General features: G+C 32.1%; 1 long non-coding RNA gene across 6 annotated transcripts in view; it reads right to left on the bottom strand.

Annotated features, from left to right (window-relative positions):
• Positions 1 to 8341: 8341 nt before the first annotated feature.
• LOC139527752 (uncharacterized) overlaps positions 8342 to 17746 on the bottom strand; it is a 37804-nt gene continuing 28399 nt past the window's right edge. For 3 of the 6 annotated variants that reach the window (XR_011665432.1, XR_011665435.1, XR_011665434.1), the window contains exons 2-5: positions 13186 to 13278; positions 10923 to 10952; positions 9642 to 9674; positions 8342 to 9330 (exon numbers count right to left, since the gene is read on the bottom strand). This is a non-coding gene — a long non-coding RNA (uncharacterized lncRNA). The remainder of the gene's footprint in view (positions 9331 to 9641; positions 9675 to 10922; positions 10953 to 13185; positions 13279 to 17746) is intronic. The other 3 variants (XR_011665433.1, XR_011665437.1, XR_011665436.1) reach the window with 1 other exon arrangement.

The following is a 17746-nucleotide window of genomic DNA, read 5'->3' as shown; positions in this document are numbered from 1 at the left end:
TACCAGACTTATAATTTAGTACACCAGACGCGCGTTTCGTCTAAAAAAGACTCATCAGGCCATTAACAAGAATAGGTTTGCCCTAACCCTACCTGACCAGAAAATAGCTGCCTACTCAAAATCTTGTATTGTCCTGGTGTGAAAAAGTTTTTTTTTAATCAGATGCAAGAAGAGTAGTATAACATCTGATACATCAATTTCTCTTAGACGAAAAAAGAAAAAGAAAATGCCTACATACCTACCCACTGTATTTACCTTTGGGTAGGGTTTGGGCAAACTGAAATATTTCTAAGTGTGGCCTCAGTAACACTCATATCAAAATATTTATAAAGCCAAACAAGTACAAAGTTAAAGAGCATTGAGGATCCAAATTCTAAAAAGTTGTGCCAAATACGGCTAAGGTTATCTATTCCAGTGATAAGTAAATCCTTAGTTTTTGGAAAAAATCATTTTTTTAAACAGGAAATTTATAAAAACAAGAATTTGTATAGTTAGTCTAACTATACAAATCCTTGACAAAAATGACCACATTATTGATATTCATGTCCAACTCTGAAGTGTTGACTACTGGTCTGGTGATACCCTCGGGTACGAAACATCCACCAGCAGTGGCATCGACCCAGTGGTGTAAATAGTTATCAAAGGTACCATGCTTATAATTTAGTACGCCAGACGCGCGTTTCGTCTACACAAGACTCTTCAGTGACACTCATATCAAATATTTATAAAGCCAAACAAGTACAAAGTTAAAGAGCAATGAGGATTCAAAATTCCAAAAAGGTGTGCCAATTACGGCTAAGGTAATCTCTATGCCAGGGATGGGAAAATCCTTAGTTTTTCGAAAAATTCAAAGTTTTGTCAACAGGAAATTTATAAAAATGACCACACTATTGATATTCATGTCACCACCGAAGTGCTGCCTACTGGGCTGCTGATACCCTTGGGGACGAAACGTCCCGCAGCAGTGAGGGGGCAATACCTTTTTATGTTAACCTGTTTTGGCCTTTTTGGTGTTGTTAACTGTTATTTGAAATAAATTTTACTGTTAACTGTTTCAACCCACTGTCTGCTATCTGTTTTGTTAAAGTTTGCACTGTTGTTAACTGTTCTTTTGAAAATAGGATCCCTGTTATCTGTTACTTGAAACTTAAAGTGTTCCCTGCTTTTGACATAATTTGTCTCTGTGAACTGATCTTTATTAACGGTCATTTACAAGAATTTTAGATATTCACACGTTAATATCACATTAAATTTTTGTGAGTAACACAAACAACATATATGTAGCTGTCTTAGGAGGTCTTTGACTATAGCACATTCTTGATAAAATTGAGAATGGAAATAAGGAATGTGTCAAAGAAATAACCCGACCAAGGAGTAGAAAAAGCCAAAAGCAAAATAAAATGAGTCTCCAACACAGCGAAAAATCCTACACCAGGATGTGGGTTGCAGATGGCTCCAAAAAATGAATGTCACAATAAATCTAAAACGTATAAATGTACCAAAATTAATATTAAAAAAATGCAAGACTATGACAGAAGTTCATTTCTGTCACCTAGTAATAATTAATCCCAACGTTAATAGGAATGACCACTTCTGACCAAGCTGAAATCCTGGTCAGTCCCAAAATAAAAACAATTAAGATGATATAGAATGTTTGATAAGTTACATTGACCAGGAGAACCTAAATTGAGTTTTCAAAAACTGAAATAAAGTACCGTTTCAATTTGCAATTTCTAAAATAATTGAACAGTGTGTCCTGGTAGAAGAGGTCGAAAAATTAGCATGATGAGGTTTTGGTTCAATTGAAAAAAAATTGGTTCTCAAATTGATGCCAAATTTGCTAGTCTAAGACTTCTAAAGTGTAAGTATTGGCCAAAAACTCTTTCTATATCAGCAGAGTTCATGGGACTTGGAGATGGAAGAGGAGTTTGATACATTGGTTTTAATGATTTTCAATTTCTTAATTCCTTTTTCTAAAAGCATGTAAGATAGGAGTCGTATGATAACACCAAGATACACCATATATTATTAAGACTCCTGCCATACACTATAATGGCCGTGTTTTATACTTAGTTTAAACATATTTATTTATATTGGATTGGGAAACAAGTTTGCATCTGATATTGATCCCTTTCCACTTTGCGGATGTCAGTGCTGCCTCGTAGCGGCATTAGCTTGCTCTTTTTCGAAATCTACAAAGGTGTTTTTAACGTGCAAGATATATGGCTTTCTCTCAACACGAGTCAGCCATATATCGTCCCCTTCCAACAGATTTTCATCATTTTCTCAAGACCATACTCACCAGAGGCGCCCCCCTTTTGAGAAAAAAAAATGGTTGCTTATATAGGGATTCACTGAAGCGCGAAGCGATCGGGCCCCTTTTAAGATGCCAGTGGGCCACACTTATGAAAATTTCTGGATCCGCCACTGCTCACAAACGGTGTCAAAGGAGAGCCGTGAATTCAGTCCCTGACATTGTCATGCCGGAACGGGAATCAAAACAAGAACCTTTGAGTTAGTAGTCCGATGCACTAACCACTACACCATGTCCTATAGTTAATACTACAACTATCACATGATCCAAGAAAATGAGGTCAAGGTCATATAAATCAAATAAGAAATTTATATACACCGAACAATCATTTAATACACTAATTATGGCTTATATATTCTAAGAAACAGACATAACCAAGAAAACAATACATTGACTAATGAACCATGAAAAAATATCAAGGTCAGATGAACCATGCCAGGCAGACCTGTACAGCTTACAATTCTTTTTATCAAACAACACATACAGTTGACCTATTGCGAATAGTTTAAGAAAAACAGACCAACGGCAAAAACTTAAAGCTGAAGAATGAACCGTGAAAATGACCTAAATGTCAAATTATACCTGCGAGAATGACATGCACATCATAAAATATTTCCATACACCAAATATAGTTGACCTATTGCATATAGTATTAAAAAAAAAAAGAACAAAACTCAAAAACTTAACTTTGACCATTGAACCATGATAATGAGTTATAGTTAAGTTTTTGTGTTTCAGTAGTTATACTGAACGATGAAAATGAGGTCGATGCCAGAAGACACCTGCCAGTTGGAGATGTACACCTTACAATCATTACATACACCGAATATACTAGACCTATTGATTATAGTATCTGAGATATGGACTACACCACCAACACTTAACCTTGTTCACTGATCTATGAAATGAGGTCGAAGGCAGGTGAACAATGTCTGACAGACATGAGGACCTTGCAATGTACGCACATATCAAATATAGTTATCATATAACTCACGAGAGAGAAATTAACATTACAAAAAAAAAATTCTCAAGAAGTCACTGAACGATGAAAATGAGGTCAAGAACAATGGACGTTAGACAGACAAAAACTTCGTAACATGAGGCAATATACAAAGAATGAAGCATCCGGGTCGTCTTCTAAAATATTAAGCTTTTAAGAAGTTAGCTAACGCCTCCGGTACAGCCGTATGACCATCCCTATGTTGAGCTTTCTACGACAAAAGTCGAAGGCTTGACAAAAAGTAAAACCTAAAAAAAACAGAGGAAAATTCAAAACGTAAAGTTCCTTGTCAATTTGAACAATCAAAAACTCAAACACAATAAACGAATAGATAACAGCTGTCATATTCCTATAGTCTTATGTAGAAAATGGTCGATTAAACCTGGTTTTAAAGCTAGGTAAAACTCGCACTTGTGCGACAGTCGCAAAAAATGGCATTATATTGACAATGCTTTGTGAACAAAACAAACAGACATAAGAGATAAAAATGTTAAAATAGGGGTACTAGTCAACATATTATGTCCAAGGTTGGTATCGTGGTAGCTTCTTCGATTCGAGTTGAGGGGGTAGTTGGTTCGAATCCAAGCCTGATCATATCAAAGATTTTTAAGACTTCACTGCTGATTCGCTAAGCACTCCACAGTTAGCAGTTAAAGTGAATACCGTTAGGTTCGGAGTCGGAATATTATGTCCAGGTAGGGTTACATTTCTCCTGTTGACTGTTACCTTAAATGTGGACTAGCATGGTTAAAAATTAAATCGGTTTAGCTTAATTGTCAGTCTAGAATAAAGCCTTTTTTCTTTTCATTTGCTGTGCATTAAAATGTTGTGTATAGACAAACAAGCTGAGTAAAATTGATGATGTAACCATACATGAAAAAAACTGATAGGAAGACTTATCACCTCACTAGAGCCTTATATACTATGTCAAATTGTATTCCTCTAAATCTCTTTTTTAATAGCCCACATGGCCCAAAGGGACAAATGACTTTTTCTCAGCACTTAGCGTCCGGCGTCCGCGTTGTCTGACAACTTTTACAAAAATATTCTGAAAAACTTGGGCCAAATCTTTTCTCGTTTGAATTGTTTTACATTTGTCTTTTCGGGGTCTTTAATAGCGGACAATGCGATTTGGGCTTTGTTCATTGTTGAAGGCCATTCGATGGGCTATAGATGTTAATTTCTGTTTCATTTTGGTCTCTTGTCACTGGGGTAAAGCTGATGACCGTAACTGCATTCACGGTCATCCCAAGATGTCGGACGAAAAATTAGGTCAGTTTCTGTATTGTCTGTTTAAGTGTTTCTATATCATTTTCTTTACAAATCATACATTGAAACGATGTAAATTTATAAAAGAATCACTCGGAAATCACTGATTACTTCCGAGAAATGTGCATGAAACGGGAAATTCGATTTGAAAAAATCGCTCAGATGACCGTAGGTCACAATCAAGATGACCGTAACAGAATCAGCGATTCATAACAAGGGTGAACTTAATTGCTTTTAAGATGACCGTAATTTGTAAATGATGACCGTAACTTTTAAAGGATGACCTTCAATTCTAAGAAATATCCGTATTTATATAACTACCTTTTTGTATCAAATGATTAATCGTGTTGGTATAAACATATTAATATGATAGTATTATCCTAGACAAAAGATTTTTTTATTTCTGGGATTCCTTTTAATGACATATAATAAATACACATTTTAAAAAATTTCAATAGATATAGGAAGATGTGTTGTGAGTGCCAATGAGACAACTCTCCATCCAAATAACAATTTAAAAAGTAAACCATTATAGGTTAAAGTAAGGCCATGCATGTAAACCCATTGATATTATATCGTCTTCCATTTTGTCGTGCAAATAAAATAACAGAAATATTTTGAAAATATTATACGACTAAACTAGTGAAGGTGAGCTCCAGCAAAGTAGATCCTTAAAATAGTCTTGTACGAATAGCGTATCACAAGGCGGAACGTTGTCAATTTGTATATATACAGAAATGTTATTCATACAGTCAGGATTCTACTTCTTCAAAATTGTCTCCCCATTACGCCAGTTCATGCTCACAATCGTAGAAATGGAAACCATTGTAGGGATGACGCTCTGCCAATTTTGCTCTTGAAAACTGATAAATTTATCCACAAAGTACCATTACGATCGATCGTTATATATCAGTTATATCTTAAAAGAAAAATGTATCTACTAGCTAATGACCATCAGTTAATGATTTTGTCTGCATTGATTTAACTTAAAAATATTGTCTGTTCGGATGTCAGGTGGAATTTTGTAAAATTCTTAAGCGTTTAAAAAAATTCTAATTAAATATTTTGTGCCGTTGAAGGGCCGACTAAACATTTTCAGTGGTTGAAGATTATAAACCCTAGTTATCACACACAAGAAAGTCATATTTTTTTCGAAGATATCCATTTTCATCATCCAAATTAAAAGACTGACGTGACGTCAAGTACTTTTAGAAAAAAATAGCTATTCGAACACACCTACTCTGTTTTTGTGATTCATTAGATAGGTATTTCACTTGACCCATACATTTCATCTTTTCGTACTGTGATTTTTTGACGTTATAAAATCAACCTGTAGCTTTGATATATAAAAATGACAGAATCTGAAGTGATATGCTATATCAAATACTCTTGCTTTGTAAGCAAAATATACACCAAACATGCCCTAACATAAAAAGGTGCACTCGACTTTCTCTTTCCGATACAATCTTAACCTATTTTGGGGAATTTTTTCATGATTCAGTCACATAATGGAAGGGCAGACACGAAAATTTTTGATCTAAAATATTGATATGTTCTCCGTCCGTGGTAAAAAAAAATCAAATTATACATTTTCTACATCCAATTTATAGATACCCATGTCGTCGACTTGATATCTTATTGTTTTGCATTACTTTGTAATAGATACATTGAAAACTTATGCAAATGGTGTTTTTAAAATAAAACACTTCGTAATTGAGAAGAAAATTGACTTTTTATTTGTTTATATTAACTTTTTAAAATTTTGTTACTATATCAAACATTACAGTAAACATTTATCGCTTTCTCGATAAACAAAGAGCTTCGATTCTTTTGTTCTATTTCAAAAGTGTCTCCGCCTGCATATATCAAGACAAATTAAGATTTTCATCTGCTTCCTCTGAAACCATACACATGGGCTCGATTACCAAATATTCGTATGTATTATTAATGTTTTTAATGCTCCATTTATTGGCATTAAGTTTTTCTGGTCTGTGCGTACGTTCGTCCGTTCGTCCGTTTGTTTGTCCGTTTGTCCAGCTTAGAGTTAAATAAAATTGAAACTTAGTACACAATTTACCTATGGTATGATCTTTTTAATTCTAATGCCAAATTACAGTTTTATCCCATTTTCAGAGTCCACTAAACATAGAAAATGCTAGTGTAGATGAGGCATCCGTGTACTAGGGACAAATTCATATTTCTTCACATTTTCGTCGTATCGCTGTCAATTTGTGTTAAAATCTTAACGTCGTTTTCAATAAATATTTCATTGTTTACGAGAAATATGCAAATTAACTATCATTGTCATAAATCCAAAATACGGCCAATTATATTACAGTTTTAAAAAAAGATACATATTTATATCCCAATTGAGATCGACAAACTCAACAAAAAAGCTTTGAATACAATACGGATATTTCTTAGAATTGATGGTCATCCTATTAAAGTTACGATCGTCCTACATAAATCACAGTCAGTCCTTACAAATTACGGTCATCCTTTACAAGTTACGGTCATCTTTTTACCAATCACGGTCATCCTTGTTTTATGTTACGGTCATCTTGAAAATATTATGATTATGATTTACGGTCATCTTAACGATTTTTTCAAATCGAATTTCCCGTTTCATTCACATTTCTCGGAAGAAATTAGTGATTTCCGAGTGATTCTTTTATAAATTTACATCGTTTCAATGTATGATTTGTAAAGAAAATGATGTAGAAACACTTTAACAGACAATACAGAAACTGACCTATTTTTTCGTCCGACATCTTGGGATGACCGTGAATGCAGTTAATTACGGTCGTCAGCTTTACCCCAGTGCTTGTGGAGAGTTGTCTCATTGGCAATCATATCACATCTTCTTTTTTTATATTAACCAAATTTAGCCTAAATCATCCTTTGATTATCTAGTTTTAAAATATGTCCAGTGACCCCACCTGTCAACCAAGATAATCGACAATGCTAAAATATCAGAACGCAAGTTTTGTATATTATTTTAAAACCTTAATAGATAGATCAAATCTTATAGGGACAAAAATGTTCCAAATGCCGTGCTTTACCATTAGTCTATATAAATGACAATACTGTCAGACGACTTCCAACAGTATTTATTGCCCTTTAATGACATGTTACCTTTTTAAATTTTTTGCGTACAATAAATATCTTTATTTCAGATAAAGAGAAACTTTAAATCTCAAAGATTATCAGCGTGACAACTTCTACAAACTAGTCAACCATATCGAAATCGTCAGTCGACTCCTCAATAAGATTAATTTGATGACGACTTTTATATGCGTTTGCTTTTTGCCTTAAATATTCTAATTAAATTATACTAGTTACTTAAAGTAACAATGATTATCAGGACGTGATCTACAATTAAGATAATAAGGAGGAAATCATCCACCGACTCCTTATTGGAGTTATTATCATCTAATGAGGATTTTGACATTTTTTTGGTCATTTTTACCTGCTACCTTTTGTAATTCCCTCCGCTATCAGGAGAACATGGAGTTCAGATAGTAAAATGTTTCTCTTAGTCTATAATATTTAGTCTGTTTACAGTATAAACTATACAAGGTTAACAATTTTTATATTTAAACCTATGAGTTTGGTCGACATTAATATTATAACTTATAATTGTTTTTCTTCGATTAGAGCACTTCATTTAACATGAAGAACGGAGCATAGACTTATTGTTATTGATTCCAACAAAGTAAAAGTCGTTTTCTGTAACACAGAGTACGATTCAAAAAGACTAAAGTCCAATATTTATTTTACAATTTCAGAGTTGTTAACACAAATGTCTGACCACGAAGTGGTTCCAATCTTTGGTATAACAACTGTATAAAGTTTTGTGATAAAAATGTTTAATATACTTGTTAAAGCAAAGAATAAGTCTAGGAAATATTAGAAGTGTAAAATACCTTTCTCATACAATGAAAAATTTGTAGAGTTTTGACAATTCGAAAATTTTGGGCGATGGAACTGTAGAATGTATGTATTCAAAATATTTTGGTTTTATACCACGCTTTCCGTATACACATTTGTTCTGAACCTGCACTCTTCCATATAGAATTGTCAACACCATTTTTGATGTTTAAGTACCACAGTGACGATTTCGATTAGGCTTTTGTAAACAGCTTTTCAGGCCAGGAGGAAAAGAAAGATTAACATCCAAATTCTTAAACCCCATCCCCCCTAAAAAAAATTAAACTAAAATTTCAGGACAAATGTTCAATATATCAGAGAGTTCAATACTTGAAACTAGAAAAATGCTTGTTTTTGGTCCTTTTTCATACCTAATGGCTAAAGGTTTGGAGCTATTACCCCAAAAAGCCAGTTCCAGCCTTCCCTTTGTGATATGGATCCTCGTTTTACAATCTCAGAGAGATCCATAAATTAACACACTAGTTATTGTCCGGAAACTACAAACATGTCTGTTCCTTTTTCCTAAATTGTTGGTACCATAATCACCCAAAACAAATACCAACCTTCCTTTTGTGGTATTAAACCTTCAGGTAAAATTTCATAGAGATCCATTTAATCATACTATTTTTGGGTCCAGAAAACAAATGAGTCTTCTGCCGACGCCGACGACATCATAGCACTATATGAACGCAAACTTTACTCTTTTCTACTAGTATCTGATTTTTCCTATGATGTTTTATTTCTTAATCTTTTCACTTTTTGGGTGATGGTCCTTTCAGCTCCTTAACTGTTTTTGGCAAAGATACAGCCGGTTGACCTGTTACAATTATAAACAATAATGTATGTTAATGATGTTGACATATCTCATTCCAATTTCACAGTATACTGTGTTGAGTTACTAACTTTTTGTATACAGCGTGGCCGTTTTGTGTATATATATATTCAAAAATATTTTACTATAAAGCTGAGAGATGTGCATAATGAATGATAAAACACAAGGGTTAATATTGATTCACAATGAAACTGTAAAATAAATTTGTATCAGTTTTCTTTTACACGGTGGTGGTTGGTTACTAGTTGCTCATTACATAGTAATGCATATTATATCTAATAGATTTCTAACCATACCTGATCGTGCAGGACCATGATGACATCTTATATCTGAAATTATAATTAAAATGTAACTTGAATACTAAAAAATCATACTTGGATTCAGATCAAACAAAATATAGCATTAAAAATATGCTAGATGTAATAAACAAACAAAAACGTGAGGGTGCGCTAATTGCACCGATTTTGACGATTTTTATTCAAGAAACATACTAAAGTTTTCATTGTGTGTTGTTGTTTTTTTTTTTTTAGATGAATCCTAATAACTATTCTGTTGCATTTTTTAAATTTTGAATCCATACAGAATCATTAACATATATGCGTGACCATTTTGTGTATATTTTAGAACATTGTGAGACGACATAAGGTAGCAATAAACAGTAAGGAAAAAATACTAAAATTTGCCCTTATGAATTTTACAAGTGGAATTTTACCATTCCCTTTTCATTGCTTTCTTGCAATATCAAGGTTACTGTTTGTGTCATATATGGGCATATGTATGTAATCAGAATCTTCCATAGATTTTATTTCCAGTATATAAAATGGTAAAATATAATTTCTTTTTGGTGTATCCATGGCAACAATCTGCATTTATTTGTTATAAAATATTGCAAAAAAAGGGGGGGGGGAGATGTCACATATTTCCCCAAAATTTGACTAAAAGTAGAATTTCAATTGCTTGAAGTAATACCTTTTCTGAAACTGTGTACATATATCATTCAGCAAATCCAATGAAAATCATATGTCTTTCATCTCATTTTTTTGTAAAATCGCATCAAAAACTTCGTGTAGAAAAAGAGTGTTTGTAAACAGTACATTAATTTCTGGACCGATGGCCGGTCTAGCTATGAAAATACGGACTGTCAAACAGAAAACAGCCCATAAAACATGTAAAAAATAATCTTGATGCTCTTATAATAAAAATTAACGGTACCAATTTTCTTGCACCAGATGCGCATTTCGACAATACATGTAAACCACCTTTGAAGGCTAAATTAGCACTCATCTGTCTAAAAATGAATTTTATTTCACAATAACTTTCCTATTTCAAAAATCCACAGGGGCCATAATGCGAAACTAAACTCCTAACTGTGTATTGCTACCTAATGAAAAAAAATATGAAACAAAACAAGAGGCAAAATGTTTAACAATAAAACCATCACTATGAACACTGATTAAAAAAACACAAAAAAAACACGTTTGTATCAATTTCCTTTTAAAAAATTGTAGCTCATTATACTATAATCTCATTACGGAGTAATTAATTCTGAATTATAAGAAATATATCTCTAACAATACCTGGTCCTTCAGGGCGCCAAGGGCCGTAATCTAAAAATGTAAATATAAGAATAACAAAAAGTGTTGTGATTTGTTTTTAAGATTAAAATATAAAATCAAAATAATCATAGATTTAACAACAACAAAAATTGATAATAAGTTAATGTTATTTAACACTGTAAAATGTAGCTTTGCTATACTTACAATCCCCTTTCTATTTTTAAGATTTCATATTCGTTTGTCCATGTATATAGTGTCGATGTCTTAACATGCCCAAAAGTAATGTTCACTATGATATAAACTAGAGGCTCTAAAGAGCCTGTGTCGCTCACTTTGGTCTATGTGAATATTAAACAAAGTAAGCAGATGGATTCATGACAAATTTGTGTTTTGGCGATGGTGATGTGTTTGTACATCTTACTTTACTTGCTGCTTACGATAATCTCTATCTATAATGAACTTGGCCCAGCAGTTTCAGTGGAAAATGTTAGTAAAAATTTACAAATTTTATGAAAATTGTTAAAAATTTACTATAAAGAACAATAACTCCTTAGGGGTCAATTGACCATTTCGGTCATGCTGACTTATTTGTAAATCTTACTTAGCTGAACATTATTGCTGTTTACAGTTTATCTCTTTCTTTAATAATATTCAAAATAATAAACAAAAACAGTAAAATTTCCTTAAAATTACCAATTCAGGGGCAGCAACACAACAACAGGTTGTCCGATTTATCTGAAAATTTCAGTGCAGATGGATCTTGACCTGATAATCAATTTTACCCTGTCAGATTTGCTGGGTCACCGGACACATTCTTTAAACTAGATACCCCAATGATGATTGTGGCCAAGTTTGGTTTAATTTGGCCCAGTAGTTTCAGAGGAGAAGATTTTTGTAAAAGTTAACGACGACGGACGACGGACGCAAAGTGATGGGAAAGGCTGACTTGGCCCTTCGGGCCAGGTGAGCTAAAAAGAAGATGTAGTATGATTTTCAATTAGACAACTCTACATAGGAGACCAACCGATATATAATTCTATACAAATCCTTGGTGAAGATGACGAAAATATTGACCTTTTCTCTCTACAGTGCTGTAAATGGTTTTATTTCGGCGCCAGCTCTGTATTAGAGGTTTTTCAACATCTTACGAACGAACGAAACTCTACGAACGTATCGTTAAGGAGCAGTAATTTTGTTTGAATAAAATCCATGATAAATGTCTACCGATTTTGTGCACAGTTACCAATTGAATAGTCTTTTTTCAACCTTGCATTTTATTTTCGTAGTAAAACATCGGTGATTCAATTTATTTTTCTGTTATTGAATGTTACGTATTCTTACGTTGAATTTCGTTTGTTTACATGTCGAATATATATGCGTTCAATGTATCTCCCGTATCCCTTAAAAACATGAAAAAAAGAGCATTGGCAGTTTCTAAAGTTGTTAAAAACAATCGACGCGTCTGGTTAGTATTTCATCTTGATTGATTGTTGGATGTTTAACGTTGAAATCCTTTTAAAAATATTTTAACCAACTTAAATATGTAAAGTTCACCAAAATCATTGGTTGTACCTTTTCATACATGAAACTAGCTTTATACAATTAGCTACTTCTTGGTTTAATAAATGGAAAGCCAGAGTGATGACAGAACCATCGACCTTCGATTGGCGAAACGGCAATCCTTGTCAATTCAGATCGGTGATCTGTACTCCTCTGATTGGTCAATTCAGACCGGTGATCTGTACTTCTCTGATTGGTCAATTCAGATCGGTGATCTGTACTTCTCTGATTGGTCAATTCAGATCGGTGATCTGTACTTCTCTGATTGGTCAATTCAGATCGGTGATATGTACTTCTCTGATTGGTCAATTCAGTTTCGGTGATCTGTACTTCTCTGATTGGTCAATTTAGATCGGTGATCTGTACTTCTCTGATTGGTCAATTCAGATCGGTGATCTGTACTTCTTCTCTGGTTGAACAAATTGTTTACAAAAGGTTTGTGATGGCGAAATGACGCTGAGACAAATGCGATGAATGTTAATGCAGAAGTTATAAAAAAGTTGATTTTGTTTTTTCGTTATTTTTGTTTGTTTTGGGTTGTTTTTGATGGTGTGATGTTTTCCCAATAAGTGTCTATTAATGATTAATCATGTAATGATTATACATAATAAACTTAATAAACCCTACTTTTATAAACATTTTAAGCATAACATGTGAACAATTGCTTCTTTTCTCTAAATTAAATTGGGTCCAGAATAAATATGAGATAAATTTCTTTGTATACCTGAATCTGTTTTTTCATCATCTCTTCTGGGCTTTGAACTTGAAGACTTTTTCTTGTCGTCCATTATTTACTTGACAAAAGTTAAGTTTCCTGCTAAATATTAAGTTTATTGTCAATAAATATACTATTCTTCTTGCAATGAACATTTGTAATGACCACTTCAGAAATATTAAATAGTTTCATATATTCGTACAGGACGTCATTTTTTCCCCTTCAAGTTTCCATAAAAGTCAAAATAGTTCATTACTTCATCATTTCATATTGTATAATGATTTCATTTCATATTGTATATAATGTACAACGCTATTCAATATGTCCATGCTTTTAACGTTTACATTGACGAAACATATCCCACCTAAGATAACTAAAACTTAAGAACTGATAAAATTAAAATAGTAGTACATTTTTGTACTTTTTTTTTATGAAAAGCAAGTAAACAAAGGCAACAGTAGTCTACCGGTGTTCAAAAGTCACTAATTGATTGTGCGATTACAAATATGCTAACATTGCCTTTATGTGAAATTTTTAAATTGTTTGAATGTACATTGAACGACAAATATATGTGACGTATAAAATTTTCTGACGTCAGACACGCAAATCAATGAATGTGTTTGTAGATAGATGTTTTTGTGTTCTGTTAAATTGAATATTTTAAAATTGTTATACGATGATGACTGATGTACCCATATTTTTTGGAATGTGTTTATTGGCAAAGAACTTCATATATGTAATATATTTATAGTAAATAAGTTCATAGTACATCAGCAAAATCGAGACAAGTACATAAAGTTGATATTTTGAATCCTTCTATAAACGTATATTCTAATGCAATTAGTTTGTAACGATAATTTTCATTGGACGTTATTAAATATTTTGAGGGGTTAGATTCCACGTTCTACCAGTCCGTAACTAAGAAAGCCACCATTTTGAATTCTGGGATATGTAATTTCTCAAAAAATAAACAAGATATGCACATTTTGAGCCTCAAAATCTTCTTTTAGTCTATATTGAAACCATTCTGAAGCGTACGAAAAGTAAAAATATGTTTAGTATTCCTGTTTGACATCCAGAGTAAACACATGACGTCACATTGTTTAGATGCTAAAGGCAATGCAACAGTTTCGCGGACTTTTTTATTTATGCGATTTTTAAGCCAAAATATTTATCAAATGACATTTATTTTAATATGTGGCATTAGAATGGAGATAACTGTATTGTATTTTAAGCTTGGCCTTCGTAAAACTTGATTTTACTGTCGCAAATATCCGTTTACCTATCTTCGCTCCGCGTCGCTAGGTAAACTCAATTTGCGACAGTAAAATCTACGTTTTACGAAGGCCAAGCTTAAAATACAATACAGTTATCTCCTAATTAATATTATTAATAATTTTAAAAAAGAATAGAAAATCTAAATCTAAGGTAGCATGGATTAGGTAGATATTTTTATTACGTGAGAGTTAGCTTATAAAATCATTCTATTAGTTGGAGCCAGGGGTTCCAGCAGGTGTACGCTCTTTGCAATGGTTTATTTTTTTAAAATATTATTTTTTCAATGAACAAATTTTCTTTACGGTAATTTTTTAAGGCTACACTATTCACTTGTCCACATTGCATTTTTGTTTTGTATATAAAATATTTGGTTAATAGTATTATGAGAATTCTTATGTAGTTTTTTTTCCTGTTTTTTTCTTATATCCCAAATAAGACAATATCTCAATTAAGTGGTAGTTCAATTTGGACTTTTGCAAATATCCATTTATTAAGTTCTTCCAAAACATCAAAAACTTTTGGACATGTCCAGAACATGTGTTCAATAGTTTCTATTGAGTCTGAACTGAAAGTGAATTTATTGTTTTATGAGACTTTAATTTTGTAGAGAAATTTATTTGTTCCCAAAATTCTGTGATTAATCCTGTATTGGAGCCACTGTAATTTAGAGTTCCTAGTAATGTAAAATGGAAGTCTGTATATTTTATTCCAAATAATATTATGTCTATTTAGGATAGAAGACCACTTTTCCTGTGATGTGATATTGGTTATTTTTTTATTTAAAACATTATACATGTCTTTTGATCCTTTTGTAGATTTCATAAATATAGAAATAGTAGTTGGTATAATTGGCCCATAAGGCTTCATAAGCTGATTATTTTCAATATTAAGACTTTTCATATAGGAATAAACAGCTGACATTACTCCTTGAAATATAAGAAAGTTGGTATCAACATCATATGTTTTTTTTTAAATTCCTGCCAATTCATTAAATGTCCATCATTATCAATTAAATCATTTATTAGCCAGACGCCCTTTTCAGTCCATTTTTTATACAGAGGGGTTTGATTAACAATTTAAATTTCTTTATTTTTCCAAAGATTAGATGCGATAAAATCATATTCATTCTTAATAGCTACTTTGGTTTGTAGTTCAGTCCCAGCATTAAAAACCTCCAGCCAAAAAGGATTTCTTACTTGTGTTCTTGGACCTACCAAGAATAATTCATTTAATTCATTTTTTTCAGTACAAGTTAGTAACTTACAATAGTTATTAGTTTGTTTGATTATTCTTCTTATCCAAGTTAGTTTTAATCCTTTGATGTATTGTTTTAGATTTAACATGTTACGTCAACCAATTCATATATTTGAGCAATTGTTTCCCTTTTAATTTTGTCTGGTTTACCATCCCAAATAAAATCAAATAATTTTTTTATGAATTGATTTAGTAATCCATTATTAAGATTTGGTAAAGTCAAAAATAGGTGATTGAGCTTTGAAATTATAAGACTTTTCATTATTGTAATTTTTCCAATTGGGGATAAGTATTTGTTAGACCAGCTTTTCATTATTCTTTCCATCTCTTTAAATTTGGGTTCAAAATTTAGTGTTTCCATTTCTTGTAAGTCTACTGAATATTTAATACCCAAGCGCGTAAATCTGTTGGAACCCACTCCAATCCCCACTTTACACACATTTTCTTGGCTATATTTCTTTTTCCCAATCCAGACTACCTTTGTTTTCTCTAAATTCATCTTGAGACCAGACCATCCAGTATATAGGTCTAAAACACAAAGAGATGCATCTAAGGATTCTGGTGAACCATCTAAAATAAGTGTGGTGTCATCAGCATATTGCGATATCAAAAATCTGAGTCTTCAATAGTAATACCTTTTATGTTTTCGTTTTTTCTAAGTAATATTCCTAAAATTTCTGCACATAACAAGAAAATGTAAGGGGATAAAGGATCCCCTTGTCTGCAACCTCTTTCAATTGTAAAAAAAATCTGATAGAAAACTATTCGGCGTTATTGCTGATTTAGAATTTGTAAAAAAAGTTTTAACCCAATGTTTTATGGAATTTCCAAAGTTGAAAAAGTCAAGAACTTGTTATATGAAAATCCAGGATATTGTATCAAAAGCTTTTTCGAAGTCAATGAGGAGGAGAATGCCTGGGATATCATTTTCTTCAGTGTAGTGTAGTAAATCATATATTCAATCTGGTGTTTTCACCAATAAATCTACCAGGTATAAATCCGGTCTGGTCATTATTAATTAATTGTTAAAACTGACTTTATCCTTTCTGCAATGCAACTTGATGCTAATTTATATATATTATTTAAAAAACTGATTGGCCGCCAATTCTTCATGTATTGCTTTGGTTTGTCACCTTTTGGAATGCAAGTTATAATACCTTGTTTTGGGTAATAGACATTCCCCCCTTGATTATAGCCATATTTAATTGATCTATGTATGAATTTACCTATATCAGTCCAAAAAATTTAAGAAATTCATTTGTATATCCATCCGATCCAGGGCTTTTCTCATTTTTCATTCTTTTCATTGCATCAGTCACTTTTATAAATGATATTTCCCCTTCTAACGACTCTTTCATATTTTCAGATAGTTTTGGTATATCTTTTTTATATGGGGTAAAGCATTTTTCAGATTAATAGATTTTATAGTCTCATTTTTGGAATATAGATTTTTGTAATAATTTTTGGCTTCGTTTAGAATTTGTTTTTGGTTTTCAATTATATTTCCTGATTGATCAATTAATTTAGTAATTGTTTTATTGACATAATTTTTTGTCTCTAAATTTATGAAATACTTTGACGGTTTCTCTCCTTCTTCTACCAATTGTGTTTTTGACCTTATGTATTGACCCGTCATTTTATTTTGTCTAAAAATTCTAAGATCCGTTTTCTTTTTTTCTATCTGTTCCAAAATTTTATCTGTTTGGGTTATTTCTTCCAACTTGTTTATATCTTCAGCTAGCAAATGTTCTAATTTATTTTTTTCTTTCTTTTTAAATGAAGCATACGATATTGTGTTCCCCCTTATTTCAGTTAACAATGTTTCTAAAAATAATTGATCACTAATTGTGAACTCAATTTCACTAGAGTCTACTAAGTTTAGGTTTTTCTCGATTATATACAAGAGAAGCATATTGTTCTTTAGTTTTATTTATTACCTCTTTAACAATATGGATATAATCTGGATCATATAAAAGAGAACTGTTAAATTTCAATAAACCCCTCCCAATTCTGAAGTTATTAAGTTTTATTTGTAAAA

The sequence above is a fragment of the Mytilus edulis genome, chromosome 6 (genome assembly GCF_963676685.1).
Source record: "Mytilus edulis chromosome 6, xbMytEdul2.2, whole genome shotgun sequence".
NCBI classification, from domain to species: domain Eukaryota; kingdom Metazoa; phylum Mollusca; class Bivalvia; order Mytilida; family Mytilidae; genus Mytilus; species Mytilus edulis.
This window is presented reverse-complemented; position numbering and strand designations above follow the sequence as displayed.